The sequence below is a fragment of the Notechis scutatus genome, chromosome 3, assembly GCF_049901735.1.
Source record: "Notechis scutatus isolate UNSWTSFEM ecotype Mainland chromosome 3, rNotScu1.2, whole genome shotgun sequence".
Classification (NCBI taxonomy): domain Eukaryota; kingdom Metazoa; phylum Chordata; class Lepidosauria; order Squamata; family Elapidae; genus Notechis; species Notechis scutatus.
Genome location: NC_142011.1, coordinates 83,013,762 through 83,029,781, shown reverse-complemented (window position 1 = coordinate 83,029,781; position 16,020 = coordinate 83,013,762). Strand labels below are relative to the sequence as shown.

The 16,020-nt window shown below is 41.4% G+C and overlaps 1 long non-coding RNA gene across 1 annotated transcript; it reads left to right on the top strand.

Annotated features, from left to right (window-relative positions):
• Positions 1–10,550: 10,550 nt before the first annotated feature.
• LOC113416295 (uncharacterized) lies at positions 10,551–15,220 on the top strand. Its single transcript, XR_003371435.2, has 3 exons — positions 10,551–11,172; positions 13,124–13,231; positions 14,887–15,220. It is a non-coding gene; the product is annotated as an uncharacterized LOC113416295 (long non-coding RNA).
• Positions 15,221–16,020: the final 800 nt, after the last annotated feature.

Below are 16,020 nucleotides of genomic sequence, written 5' to 3'. Positions count from 1 at the left end.
TGGGTCTTGGGGCATTTTTTATTGCAGTTACTTTTTTTTCAGTAGGATAGATTCCCTTTTTGTCAAGAAGGTACCCAAGGAATTCAACCCTCTCAGTACAAAGTTGACAGTTGTCTTTTTTTACTTTCAAACTGGCGTTTTTGAATTTCTGGGGGAACCGTTCTGAGTCGTTTCTCTAATACGTCTCTAGTGGGGGCAGCTATCAATACGTCATCAAAATAAGGCACGACTCCTTTTATGCCTTGTAGCAGTCTCTCCATCAGGCTTTGGAAAATGCCTGGTGCTACACTCACTCCGAACTGGAGTCTATTACATTTAAACGCACCTCTGTGCGTGACTATAGTCTGGGCCTCAGCAGTCTCTGCATCTACGGGTAGTTGCTGGTATGCCTGGGCTAGGTCCAATTTTGCAAATATTTTTCCGCCGCCCAGGGAGTGAAGAAGATGTTGGACCACAGGTACAGGATAAGCGCTCTGCTGAAGCGCGTGATTTAAGGTGGCCCGGTAATCCCCACAAATTCTTATCGATCCATCAGGCTTTATGGGTGTTACAATCGGGGTTTCCCAACGGGCGTGATCAATCGGTTCCAACACCCCCTGGGCTATTAATTTGTCCAATTGTTCATCAATCTTTGGCTTGAGTGCGAAAGGCACTCGACGAAGCTTAAGGCGAATGGGCGCAACATCGGGGTTAAGGCTAAACAATATGGGGGATCCCTTGTACTTGCCTAGCTTCTCGGTGAACACGTCCTGGAACTCCTGGACGAGGGCCGCTTCCCAGTCGCTGCTTCCGGTCTGGTGAATGCCAGCTAGTTCAATCCCCAGTGGAGCGAACCACTGTAACCCCAACAAACTGGGCCAGTCTCGATCGATGATGGTAATAGGCAGAGTTGCAGTGTGGTCCTTGAAGGACACCAGGACGTGGCGGGAATCGGCAATGGGAATCCTGTTTCCCTGGTAGTCCCTTAATATGATTTTTTGGGTGCTGAGGTCCTGGCGACGGATGTCAGGGATCAGCTGTTTGAAGGTTTTCCATGAGACCATTGATAGGGACGATTCCGAGTCTACTTCCATTACGCATGGACGATTCTCAATGGCGACCTTCACTCGGATCTTTCTTGCATCCAAGGATGATGCGTGACCAATGGTAATGGTTTGATGCGCCTCTTCCCGTCTAGCTGACGCAGCAGGCGCTCTATTTCTGTAGTGATAGTGGTTCCATTGGTGATTCAGGCGGTTGCGATTTACAGGTGGGCTGCCCGTTGTTTGGCGGAAGTTGCTTTCTCTTCAGATTGGACTTGACCCTTGCTTGCTTCTGCAGACCTTTGCGATGTGGCCCCTCTTTCCACAGGAACGGCAGAGTGCGTCGAGGAATTTGCAGTCAGATCGCGGGTGATTGGCCCCGCAACCGGCGCATTGACGCGAAGGTTTCTGGCTCCTCTGGTCTCGCTGGTCGCGCTCTGACCTGAGTCGGTTGACCTCCTCTTCCTCACTATCAGACGAGGATTCGAGGTCTTCATGGTGAGCCGTTGTTGAGTGCCTCTCGGAAAAAGGCGTAGTATCACTGGCGAGTTGGCGGAGCGGTGCGTTGGTGCGGCGCATTCGAGCGGCCGACGTCCTGGTTGCTTCTGCTGCAGTAGTGTTGGCGATGACATCTGCGAGGTCGATGTCCCCTTTAGCCATGATCTTGCTCTGGGTCGTGTGGTCATCTAATCCCAGAACTATTCGGTCTCTCATGGCTTCCTCGAGGTTTGAAAAACCACAGAGTCCACCCAGGTTCCGGAGGTCAGCGATGAAGTCTCCAACGCTTTCGTTTTTCCGTTGGCCCCTCTGGTAAAACTCGTGTCTCCTGATGAGTGTTGGCACCACGGGTGCATAATGGGCCCGAAGGATAGGAGCGAGGTTATCCCAATCCATTGTCTTAACTTCCGCTGGTTTAGCAAGTGCCTTAGCCATTTTAAAAACAGCAGGCCCGCAATGGGTCAGGAAGACCGCTCGTTTCTTGCCAGGCGCAGCGTCTTTCAGATTGTTGGTCTCCAGGAACATCTGAAACCTGTCTATATACGAGTCCCAGTCTTCGTTAGCCGGGTCAAATGGAGCGGGTGGTATGGCGCCGCTGGTCATCTTGCCGTTGTTGGCGCGCTCTTAGCCACATGCTCTGTTCAGTACTCAGCGAGTGCTCAGTCGTCTCCGCATCCCACCTTCGTCGCCAGTGTTAGATCTGGAGGAGTGGGCGCAATAACGGAGACAAGGCATCGGATAGTGACTCAACTCTTTAATAGTGACTTCAGAACAGAACGAAATACTTGGGCAGCAGCAGCTCTTTTATAGAGCTGGCTGCTGTCACAACAACCAATGAAATTAAATTAACCACTCTAAAAGCATCCAATCAGAGACGGCCCGCTGTCAGCCAGAGGCGGCCAATCACGATTCGCTTATCCGCGGGCCAATCAGAAGTGCAGGATTACGAGCCTGCTGCTGAAGTAAAGCTAGTAGGGTTATTGATGAATGAGTTTGCTTAGTTCGTAACACCGTGCAATAGAAACATTCAAAAACTCTTAAAGGTTACTATCCTGGCAACTTAGAAGATGGCGGTCTTTTATGCTTTTGTGGGAGGATGGCTCATTTTATAAAATGTCAAACATTACAACATTTAGAATTGTGTTTTGTTTTGTGTTATTTTTTAAAGCCTCCTTATTCTGGATGGTAAAGTAATATATACATGGGGGGAAAGCCTTTGTTTGTGTAAATGAAATTGTGATTTACTTGTAACTGTGAAACTTTCTATTAAAAGATGCATAGCTTCAAAATATGAAAAGAAACTTGCAACTGCAAATTGATATGATCAATTTGCTACTCCCCCACCTGTTTAAAGCCAAAATCTATTTATGAGATATTATTAAGTGCAAATAATTCCCAGAGCTTCAGGAGAGAAGATACAGCTGCAGAATGTGGTCTCATTTGCATATAAATGACATGATTTCAACTCAGAGAGGAATATTGAAAAATATACATTTCTACAGTGCAAGTTTGGAGAACTACACATATTAAGGTCAGATTGTGTTATTCCCACTCTCCCCTCCCAAGTTTATTCTTGGCAGTGGCAGCAATTGATTGCATTTCCAAATGTGTGTAAGTTGTGTTAATTTAGCCCACCCTGTATATTTTTACATCTATACTAATTAAGCTACCTTTTTGTAAGCTTGCATATGCACACATATTAAAAACAAAACTAAAATGAAACACCATTCTCAATGAATTAATTCAAGTCCATTAGTTCCCCAGCCAGCATGGGGGTGATGAAAATTCTAGTCCCATAAAACTGAAGAGGGCTGTATTAGGAAAGAATGATTTTTAAAAAATAATTTGAAAAATGCTAAAAAAGAATTCTAGCAATGTTAAATGTTGATATGCTTCCTTCCAGTTCTAAAAAGAAATGATGAGCAAAGCTTCAGATTCAATTCCCAAAAGGAAGAGACGAAGCACAGGAGCATGAATGTACCACATACTTGTGTCTCCTTAATTGTGCAGTGACATTTTAGCAGCATTTTATTCCAGCTATGAAGTGGGTTCTGCTCCAGTTGCATGGTTTTGGAAAAAGAGGTAGCTGATTTAATGGTCATTGACAGGTGTCATCCTTGTCCTTCCCAGGCAATCAAAAGCAGCTTTTCAGAATTAAAAATAAAGTTTTAACAAAACCACACCAACAGTTACACTAAAAGAAACATGTATTTAAAAAGCCCCCCCAAAATTAAGAATACAATTTTGTAAAAGTGTATGCAGATAATCCAAGGAATGCAAGAACCATAAAGTTAAGTGACAATCACAAGAGATCACAAGAGAGAAACTGGTAACTATTCTATCAAATATAAAATCTACTTCTTTATTCTATCAAATATAACATCTACTTTTAAAACTAATGGGAAATATTTCTTTCCATAGTATGCCTCTTTTCTTCTTTTCCTTAAAGTTCTAGTCTTGGTAGGTAAGCATTCTATGGCTATTAACTTTTTGGATTTAGCAGATTAACATTTTGAGATAATTTTAGTCCCCCTCTAAATATGCTTCTTGCTGCTTAACAGTGAGTTATGGAACAACTTCATGGTTGTTCAATATTGAAAGAGACAGACAGACAGAGAGAGGCAGACAGAAAAAGAGAGAGAGGGAGGGAGAGAAAAAGAATCAGAAAGAGAGAGAACCTTTATTTTAATCTTCTTTAACATTTTCTCCTATTGTATATGACCTTGGGTCTTGCCACAGCCTTTGTTCTGTTGGCATTTTTACACAATGACTTATTATTATCCATACTTGCCTCTTTCTGAATGTTTCCTTGAGTGACTTCAGCTATGGATAAAGAGAAGAGAGACGAGGGGACATAAGAGCAAGGCAGAGGGGTGGAATTTACTTCTCGTTTTATAAGAAATGTCAACCCAAAGCAAAAGGTTAGATTAACCTTGGGAAAACAGGGGACAAAAGTTGCAGTCTAAAGAAAGAGAGTCCGATAAGATGCTTCACAGAGAAAAGGGAGAGCGGGTGAGCAAAACAGATCTGAACAATAGGTTGATGGCCCTAAAAGGATCTTCTTTTGGTTAACAAACAAAACACAAATAAGTATTTGATAGGCATATGTCCATTGCTCAGATTAACAAAAAGAATGACCCAGGATGATTATATTCCATAGGGAATCTCTTTAAGGATATCTGCCTTCTCCCAAGACCAGCAATCAAGTGCACCATTGTGCCTACCATCCCTGTCCTATTGTCCCCATTTATTCGTACCTATTTCCTCTATTCTTACTCATGTTTATACTTATACCTATTATCTTGTAAGAGATTGACAAATCAAATAAATAAAATAAAACAAATCAGTTATGCAAATGGGAAGAACTTAGGGGGGAGGTTTGGAAAAATCATCTTTAGGTCCTTTTAATATCATTTTCATTCCCATTTGCTGAACATGAGGGATCATGGTAAGGACAACTACTTTATTTCAATTTGAGGTCCCTGCAGTTTTCTTGGCAAGGTGTTTCAGGAGCGGTTGGCCACATTTTTCTTAGGCTGTGAGAGAGTGATTGGCCTGAGATCAGCCAGCTGGCTTCCTGCCTAAATTGAGACTATAACTCACAGTCTCCAGATTTTTACCCTAATACCTTAACTACTACACCAAACTGGTTCTCTCCCACTGGACCTGCCTGCCAAATTCCTCCTTGTGTACAAGGGTATCAGTTTGACTGAAGGAGATGACCATTCCTGCAATTGGCATTTTTGGCCTCTTGGCTTGACCATAATATTAAATCTCCATAAATCTTGAGTTACATTGGAGGGTTCAATGTTTTTATTTGGGGGGCGGGGTGGGGTGGTATCATGGAACACCTGTCATCAACTCTAATTACTTCAGTGGCTTTTTAAAAATTCCATGTCTCCTTCCAAAAAATAAATTCCTCTTGGCCTTTCAAGAGCAATGAGAGAGAAACTGTGGCTCTTCAAACTTTGGAGAACACTTCAGAAATAATGGTTTAGATGGTGTGATGACAGATCATGTCCCTGGCAACGCCATTTCAAGAGAAGCATGTAATATTAGAGAGCCTATAATGGCCACCAGGCAAAATGCTGGGCTATCAATTTAAATAGGCAGATCTGGTTTAAGGCAGCTTCTGTGATTGCCCTCTAAAAGCATTGCTATTCTTATGTAGTCAGCTCTGTTGAGGAAGAAGGATACCGAAAATTTATTTATTTATTTATTTATTTTATTTGTCAATTGCTTACAAGATAATAGGTATAAGTAAAAACATAGTTATAAATACATGGATACATATAAGATATATCTATATCTATATCTATATCTATATCTATATCTATATCTATATCTATATCTATATCTATATCTATATCTATATCTATATCTATATCTATCTATCTATCTATCTATCTATCTATCTATCTATCTATCTATCTATCTATCTATCTATCTATCTATCTATCTAAAAGAAACAATGGGACAGGGATGATAGGCACAATTGGTGCGCTTATTCACGCCCCCTACAGACCTCTTAGGAAAGGGGTGAGGTCAATAGTAGACAGTCTAAGGTTAAAGTTTTTGGGGTTTGGGGAAAAAACCACAGAGTCAGGTAGAGTATTCCAAACATTGACCACTCTGTTGCTGAAGTCGTATTTCCTGCAATCAAGTTTGGTGCGATTAACCTTGAGTTTGTATCTATTGTTTGCTCTTGTGTTGTTATGGTTGAAGCTGAAGTATTCATTGACTGGTAGGACACTGCAATGTATGATTTTGTATACTATACTTAGATCGGACCGAAGGCGGCGTAGTTCTAGGTTTTCTGGGAACTGAAAACCACAAGCATGTAATTTTAATATGTTGCCTTTCTACTTCACTCAGTCAAAAAAAAAAAAAGTGCAAATCAATTCTCATCCTTTCCAGTCATTTGCTGGAAATGATGCATTCTCAGATCCAGAGTGTTGAGGAAGGGTAAAGAAAGACTAGGCTGATTTAAAACCTGCCCCTCTTGCTGAGATAAGTTTGTCCCAGGCTACTCAGGGGTGGGATTCTGCCGGTTCGGGCTGGTTTGGGTGAATTGGTAGCTCCGAAGATCAGCTGGGAGCAAACCAGTTGGCTCTAAAGGTCAAGGTATTTCCCACACCCACCCCCCACACACACTGATCAGCTGTTTACCAAAGATCCGCTGTGCTGCGCGATTTAGATTAGCTAGAAAGCAGGAAATCGTTGGATTTCTTGCTTTTTAGCTAATCTAAATCACGCGGCACAGCTGATTCCACCCCCATCGCTGTTGTATTGCTTTGCCCAGGAGGCTTCCCTGAGGCCCAGAACCACTGTATTAGTAGGGGCTTGGCTAAATTCTCCCTTTTTAAAAAACTGAACTGAAATGCCAACCTGCATTGGGGATAAGGGTGATATAAGTGCTTTTGGGTCCTGCAAGGAAATTAAGCCAGCAGTTTCAGTTGTTGTGATAAGCTTGTTATTCCATAGAAATGAATCCCAACTCCTGCAATTTATATCAACCAATCAGGATATTCTTAAAAGTTCAGGCAATTAATAATATCTCACATCTTGGTAGCTTAAGGAAAACGGTTTTCAAAATTACTGTAGTGTGGGAACAATAAATCCCTGCACTGGAAAGGCTGCATGCCATCTAATTTATTTTAGATTTTCATCTAGGGTATATTCTGACACTCCGCTTGAAAGTCAAATTGTCCATGTAAAATGTTTTGCAGGTGATAAGTTTACCCTGAGGGTTCCAACAAGAGAATAGATTCAAAGTAATATCTGACTTGGATATCTATAAAAGCTGGTTATCAAGGGTTTTTTAAGCATCTTATGAGCAGGGGCAAAAAAAAAAAAAAAGATAATCAGTAGCATTTGGACACCAGCATTTTCTCCTTAATAAGAGCAATTAGCTACTTCTGGATTTGGCAGTAAATATTCTGATGACACCCAGGGCTGGAGTTCTGAGTGATTCAAAGTAGGTTTGTCTAATCTTATTCAGGAGGGCAGGACAAGTAGTAATGGGTGGGAAATCGTTAAAGAAAGATCCAACTTAGTACTAAGAAGTTTCCTAACTGTGAAAAAATTTATCAGTGGAACCGTTTACTTCCAGAGGTTCCAGCCAGTCACATGACCATCAAGCCACGCCCAGTCAGCAAGCTATGACCACCCAGTCACATGACCACCAAGCCACACCCACAAAGTAGGGCATGCCCACAGAACCGGTTGTTAAGAAATTTGAATCCCACCTCTGCTTCTGGAACTTGAAATGTTTTTGCCAACTAGATTTTTAAGCAGGTTGTTTATGGATTTTTTTGTTTTGTTTACTATGTACTGCTATTCATTCCAGATCATTGTAATTTAACTATTGGATTCTATCCGTCACATCAGGATACAGAACAAACAAAAATCATCTTTTTAATGTGGGTGTAAGGAGGGAAGGAAAGAGGCAAAAAGCTTTTGATCAGCAACGTCACTTTCGTCCTATTGTTTTCCAAAATTGCAGTTGAATGGATTAAAATCTGTATTGTGAAATACAATCTTGAATTATTTATTGCCCCTGTTCAATTGAGCTGCAAGCCATGCTATTTTTTTTTCAGGTCTATTGCTTTGAAATTTGTTTGGTTTTTTTTAAAGCAAAATCATTCATAACTCTTAGGAAAGTACAAATTAACTAGATGGGAATATTAATCTGCTTCTTAAAACATATTCAGCTAGCCCAGAAAGATTGGACCGGTTCTGGAACGGATGTGGATCTCCTGCAGAGATGAGAGCATTTTCCTTCCTGGATGAGTCCCATGTGGTCAGATGGAGAACTAATCCTTTCCTTTCCCAAGAATCCAGAAGAACAAGTCATGATTAGGCAGCAGGCGTTGTTAGGAAGGAAGAAGGCAATGACCTTCTTAGTCATGATCTCTTGTTGGAAGAAATATCCTTCTGGGTTCAGTTCCAAGTGGGGAAAAAGACACTGGAAACAAGGAGGCTGTTTGGAAAGGTGGTTTAATGGTGGACAGGATCACATGGCTTGGAGCGCCAAAGTGAAAAGGACGATCACATGCTTCAAGATGTTGGGTGAAGGAAAAGAAGGAAAAAGGGGCAAGATGCTGATTGTTTTATACCCTCTGTTGGGCCCCACCTTAGTGTTTCCTGTTCCTGTGTTAAGAAATGTATCTCATTGGGTGTCAGACTGCCAGGGTCAGGGGTTTTAGCTAACTTTGTAGGCTTTGTCTGGACCACATGGCTTCAACTGAGTGCTGGCTGATGCAATCTTCCCAAGCCAGGTGGTGAGATGGGTGGAGGCCTTTGTTATGTAGAATATTCTGGCCCAGGCCTTAATGGCCTTTAATGGTGGGGGGTGAGGTTCTGCTTCTGAGGTGAGTTTCTATTTCTAAGTTTCTACTTCTCTTTATAGGGGACATAGTCTGCCTTTTAAACATTTCTTAAGATATTTCATTTTTCTAGGAGAAGGGTGGGTGCTAACTTCCTACACTCTATTATTTCCTTTGCCACCAAATGTTTTTACATATGATTACTTATAGCAAAGAAAGGCTTCTCTCTCTCTCTCTCTCTCTCTCTCTCTCTCTTTCTCCCTCCCTCCCTCCCTCCCTCCCTCCCTCTCAGTAAAGATTGATTTTATTTCTCTTTTGAGGCTGATCTGTCTCCCCAAGTGTTAAATGTACACCAACACTTATCTCATTAGGGAAAAGAGGCTTGTAAAATGTCTGCATTTGAAAAAGTCAGTACAAATATGCCCATTTGGGTGAACATATGCATGTATATATTCATATATGTGTATATAACTGCATGATTTGGGACACAGGCAGAGCGAAACCAAAGATTCCTTCTAATGTGCGTCATGATGTCTACAGATGTGAAAATCACATCTGGTAACACTGCGGTCAACTTCTCAGAATCCTGTGCATGCAAATTTGAGTCTAGTTACCCAAAACTACCGTGTTTCTCATATAATAAGGCTGGGTCTTATTTTGTTTTGAACCCTGAAAAAATGGCTAGGCGTCTTTTCGGGGTGACTTAATTCTCCCCCCTTGCATCTTTGGGTGGGCGGGCGGCGACGGCTTGGATGTTGACCTCGGCGTTGGTGGGGCACCGTGCTCGGGTCAACGTAGGCAGCACCATATCCAGGTGTGCAACAAAGTACTTCCTAATGGCAAGCCCCCCCACCATTCCCCCATTTTGCATGTTTTAATATAGGCCTTAATTTGGGGAGAGGGGCTTAATTTCATTTCATGCCTATAAAACATGCTGGGACTTCCTATTGGGGGAGGCCGTATTGTTGGAGAAACAGGGTACATCTGATGAAATGGGCCCAGTGTGACTGGTGCATCCTTCAAACAATATTTTGAACAAAACCAAAGAAAATGAAACACCCTTCTCTCTTCCTCTTATCTTTTTCACAACACAATGTTTTTACTCATTTGAAGAAAGACTTGGAAGCCTCTCATCCCTGCATTTATATTCTCATGTGGTGCAGAATTGAAATGCGAGGCGCCTTTGCTGGGAAATGGCATTAGCCAAATGGCATTTCATGTCCTGGCTAACATCTGTAAACATCTGCCCTTGCCTACCGATTTCAACAAGAGGTTTCAAAACATATTTGTTTAAAAGGTCAAGGAGGAATACAAGCCTCCTGATGCACCACACACTAAGTGGTTTAATATGGCCTTCATACAGGTCTCATATTGGACATTTTCCCTTCCTAATTATGCTAACAGCCTCCAGCCTGAGGCATGCTTAAGAAATCTCCATCTGTTTGATGGGGGTTGGATGGGGTGGGGAGAAGCAAGCAACCTCTCTCTCTTTTGAAACCCAGCATTATGTTTTTTTTCCTGATATCAGCCCTTAAAGGAACATTACCTCTTTTTAAAAGTAGCTTTGCTGGCTGAGGAATTCTGGGAGTTGAAGTCCACAAGTCTTAAAGTTGCCAAGGTTGGACACCCCTGGTTTAGCATATTGAGAAAATTCCCTCTGCTGGCTACCTCTAAGCATGTTTGGCAAGGGATAGATCCCATTGATGACAGGGGGCTTACTTCAGAGAAACGGTGCACAGAATTGTATGTCTGCACGTGTTTTGAAATGAAAAGCTGAAGGACTAGCAGCCTTCCAGAAAAGCCATCTATTATATACCACGTCCGGTTCCATTGTTTTCCTGGTACTTTCCTGTTATGGACCTCAGCTGTTCTTTCTCCTTTGCTGCAGCTTGGCTCACACGTGAGAACGAGCAAACAAGGTGCCTAAGACAAGAAAACCCTGGCACTAGATTAAAACCTTGGCGAAGCAACTGTTCCCGGACACAGCAGGTAGGCAGATGAAAAGAGCTTTGGTCTTGTCTTTGCAAGAACCGGTTGGGAAGGCAGGGCTGCAAGAATCAAGGATAAGAAGTGCCTCTTTCTTTAGCTGAGGCTAAAAGGGAGGAGCAGAGCTATCCAACGTTTTCGTGTGCTGAGCTCTACAGATAGATAACCCATTTGTGAATCATTGAACAAGAAATGTTAATCCAACTCTCTGTGGTGAAACATGACCAGGTGACTCAAATCCCTGTCTCTTGTCCAGAAGTTTGTTCTACCTTCTGATGGTTGATACGCCTACATGCAAATACATCCACGCAGGTAGCCACCATGTGATTACTTTCAAGGTAAGTAAAAATTATGTATGGTGCAGGAATAAAGTAAGAAACAGCAAGGCAACTAAATCAAAGGCCTGAAATGGGAAAGAGAAAAGAAAGCAAAGATATAGTTCACCCCAGCATCACTTACTGTGCTTTTCCATCCAAATCAAAAGACCCCTTGTAAATCATCCTTACTTATCCAATGTTGTAAATCCTTTTAAAAATAAGGGTTAGAAAGCCTTGGGATGTTCTCCCCATTAACCAGGATAAACCCTGCTGAGACCTTTTGTGGTATCTAGGCTCTCTATAGGTGTTGCAGGGTTTTGAGTAGGGAAGTTAAAATTCAATGTCATGATTTTAAAACTGAATAAGAAGTCGATGGGAAGGAAATCAACTGATGAAAATAAAGGTGAGTTTGAATATTTATTTGATGCATCCATTATTTGCTTTCCCCTCTTCAGGCACACAAACTCCCACAAACAGATGTAGCCCTTGTCCCAGAAAAGGTTGTCCATCCATGAAATATAGGAAGTATTCCAGCAAACGACAATCCATTAACTAACCATCAAATGGCCAATCATTTTTGTTTATTTCAGTGACCGAAAGAACTTAGCAGAGTGCTGAATGGAGGAACTTATGACTGCTCCCCAAAGCTATGCTCCCACGGTGGCGCAGTCACATGAGGTCATGCTTTACGATGCCACTTTGCAATGGAAATTCCAGTCCTAACAGCCATTGTTAAGTGAGGACTATGTGTACTAGGACACTTTGCAAATATTAAGGCACTGGATTGAAATATTTTATTACTATTACATTACTTTTTATTTATTGACCTTGTAATGATTTCATTTAAGATTTAGTGTTGCAAATGAGCCACTCACTGTATTTTTTTTCCAACCTAAAGTACAGACAGTTCTCATACATGTCTATTTAGTATATCAGGGGTGGGTTTCTACCGGTTCTGTCCACCTCTGTAGAAACCGTAGTTCTGAAGAGTAGCAGACATAGAACCGGTTCTATGTCTGCTGATGTTTTTGCCCACCCACCCACCTGGGCTCTTACTTGATCTTTATTTCCTGATTTTTCAACTTCAGCTGCCGAGCAAAGCACAGCTGCAGTTAAAAAAACAAGAAAAGAGGGCTGTTTCAAAGGCTGCTTCTCGGCAGGCAGCGTGCTAATGATGTGCTAATGATGATTTATGATGATTTACAGGCACATGGCTCACAGGGGGCAGGGAAGCTCATAAATCCCGAACCGATAGTTAACCCTTTCATATCCCACCCCTGTAGTATATTCTCCATTGAGTTCAGTAAGGTCAATATTGCAGAAATGTAATAATTGGCTGGGCAGTTCTGTATGTCAACCACACTGAATTCAATGGGTTTTATTGCCAGACATGCTAATTGTTGTGTGCACCACAACAAACTATCATTGGCTCTTAAAAACATAGGTGTACGAATCAAAACTGGGACAAGAATGTGCTGAAGCTACATCCCATCACTCTATTTATTTACCTTGCATGCAGAATATATAAGGAAAACTAGGTTAGGAGAAATAGAATTTAAATTTCTGGGAGAAATATCAATATTCTCAGATATGTTGATTACACCCTTTTTGATGTGTAGAAGTGAAGACTCTTTTATCTCTTCTGAAAGTAAAAGAAGAAAATGCACAAGCCGATTTCTGGGGGGAGGGGCGGGAGAGAGAGTCAAACAGGCAATGCCAACCTCGTGAAACAGAAGTGGAAGGGCGTGACTGAATGATGGGATTTATAAAAATGCTTCCATTTCCCACCATTCAGTCAGAACTGAAGACGCTTCTTGGATGAGAAGTGAAATGTCTTAAAGGAAAAAAAAAACAAGAAAGTCCAGTTGCCTTTTGGAAAAGCACCTTGGGAACAACCATGACCTGGATAATTGAGAATCTCCATAGACAGATGTGGAAGAAGTTGAAAGAATAATTTATTTTATTTTTCTAGGCTCAAAATTTAGCTGGGACAGTGACGATTGCCATGAAATTAAAAAAACAGAACGAAAAGCATCGGTTTCTTGGGCGAAAGACTGACAGAATATTGAAGAACATACCGGTAAGCAAAGTATTATCAAGGTCCTGTTTTTTTCAAGTTATAATACATGCTTCTGAAATCTGGATCAATAATAAAGAAAAGAAAGTGCATCAATAAACAGAACCTGAATATTTCAAATTGCAGAATGTTTAATTTGTCTGCGCAACGTAATGGCAGCCAGTGAATCTCAAATATCTTTCTATATAAATGTCACATTCTCTTGAGCTATGTAGCTGTATCCTGAGTTTAATTTCTTGGTAACATGATAACATGACCCTGTATATGGAACATTGTACATTCATGTGTTCATCTTTGAATTAAAAGCTTCCATATTAAACTTTCAGAGGCAGAATGAATTAATCCAGATGGAGCTGTAAATACATAGACAATCCAAAGGAAAATTTCCATAGTTTTCTCATTTCTTTTGTTCAATAAAAAATAAAGCCTTCTGCACTATGATAGCCAAGAGAAGAAAACGTGCATACTAGCATACATAGAGGTTGATTAGCTTGGGAAAATAATGAGAATACTAAATGATTACTAATAATACTTAATCAAGATGCCGGTAAGCCTTTTCTATATTAATTTTCTCTTTTGAGGATAGTTTGAACCCCACTTTATTAAAGAAAAGAAAAAGTAACTCAGGAGTAACTATTTAATCTTCAAATGGAAAATGTAATTTTGAAAACCATTATCTTAGGAATGCAGTAATCAAAGCGAGTAATCATAGGAGTTAAACTTGGTTTGAATGTTATTTAGAATACATCCTGGATGAAAGCAACAATTGGCAGGCCCATCCCAGCATCTGTTGGACTCTTGTTTTGGTCTAAGCAGTTGCACATTTAAGCAATAAATGTGTATTCAAATATATATTGTGACAGTGCAATTTTTTCTAAAACCATCTGAGACCATGTTAGCCTTGCGAGATGGTTCCCACACACCATACGATACAATACAATACAATACAATACAATACAATACAATACAATACAATACAATACAATGAATCATGAACATTTTCATTTTCCATTTGGAGGTATGGAGATGGTTAGAATTAGACCACAATTACTCTGCCAACAGCAGCAAACCCCATGGGGCCTACATTGGTGAAAGTGCACAGAGGAGCTCAAGTCATGAGCTAGCCAATATATACCTGGAGCACTCAAGCTATTTGAAGCCAAGCCAATAGGACAACTTCTTTACAATGCCCAGCTGGGCTCCTTCTCCAACCAGGCACAATTATTACAGGTGGTCTTTGACTTACAACCTTTCACTTAGCAACCAATCGAAGTTACAATGATGTTTTAATATGTGACTTATCACATTTATGCATTGTGTGATCAAAATTCAGACACTTGGCAACTGGCATGTATTTATGATGGTTGCAGTGTCTCAGGGTTGTGTTTTTGTCATTGGCCACCTTCCCAGATGGCCTCTGGCATGCAAAGTCAATGGGGGGGAAGCTTGGGTTCTATTAAGAACCACGTGATTCACTTAAAAACTGTAGTGATTTGCTTCACAATGGCCAAAAAAGGTCATAAAATTGGGTGCAATTCACTTAACAAGCTGCTTTACTTAGCAATGGAAATTCTATTTTCAGTTGTGATCATAAGTCGAAAAACTTGTAAAAACTTGTTCAATCTGCCTGTAAAAACTTGTTCAATTTCTCATTCCAGGTCAGCTCTTCAAGTCCCCAAATGTGTTTCTAATGCCACCCTGAGACTGGAGACAGGTCTCATGAAAGTGTGTATAGTCACATGGGTGACTATACTCCATTGGCTCAAACTATCTCCCCACCCCCCTTGGCCTCATTCTACTAACTTTGAAGGATGATTTTCAGTCTACATGGAAGAAGGCAGTATCAACTTGGAATTTCATCCTTCTCTCTCGGTCTTCTACTGAGCATGCTCAGGCCATTAAACAGCACGTAGCATGTAGCAGACTCAAAGTGCCAAATGGACCTAGCGGTGTCCTGATCTTTACTGTCAATAAATACAATACTGCCTCTTCTATGGTTTAGTTACGTTGAATTACCTAGCCCTGAAGAAGGGATGCGGTGGCTCAGTGGCTAAGAGTTTGTCGATCGAAAGGTTGGGAGTTCAGTGGTTCGAATCCCTAGCGCCGCATAACGGAGTGAGCTCCTGTTACTTGTCCCAGCTTCTGCCAACCTAGCACTTCGAAAGCACGTAAAAAAATGCAAGTAGAAAAATAGGGACCACCTTTGGTGGGAAGGTAACAGTGTTCTATGCGCCTTTGCCGTTTAGTCATGCCAGCCACATGACCACGGAGACGTCTTTGGACAGCGCTGGCTCTTCGGCTTTGTAACCGAGATGAGCACTGCCCCCTAGAGCCTGAAACGAGTGGCACGTATGTTTACCTTTATCTTTACCTAGCCCCAAAAGGCCTTTAAAGTGCATGATGTCATGCTCTCCCCCAGCTGTACTTGAAGGCCAATATAAGGACCTGTATTGAGGACCCAGGTTGTTGGGGACAATATGCTGACACTGTAAACTGCTTAGAGAGGACTGTAAAGCTCTATGAAGCAGTATATAAGTCTAAGTTCTATTGCTACAAGAAAATTCCTTATCCAGAGACAATCTCCTGTGACTCTGGACACACAAAAACCACACAGCGTGTACTCCTCTTCCGGTCCCTGTATTACAGAGACATTCCTATTAGCATCATTTCACCATTTACGTGTGAGCCCAGAGTATACAGACAATTCTACACATCCTTGCTGCTAGTAGATACTAATCCTGCTACAACATACACTTTTTTTTACATGCAGCAGTTTTCAAAATCCATCAGAT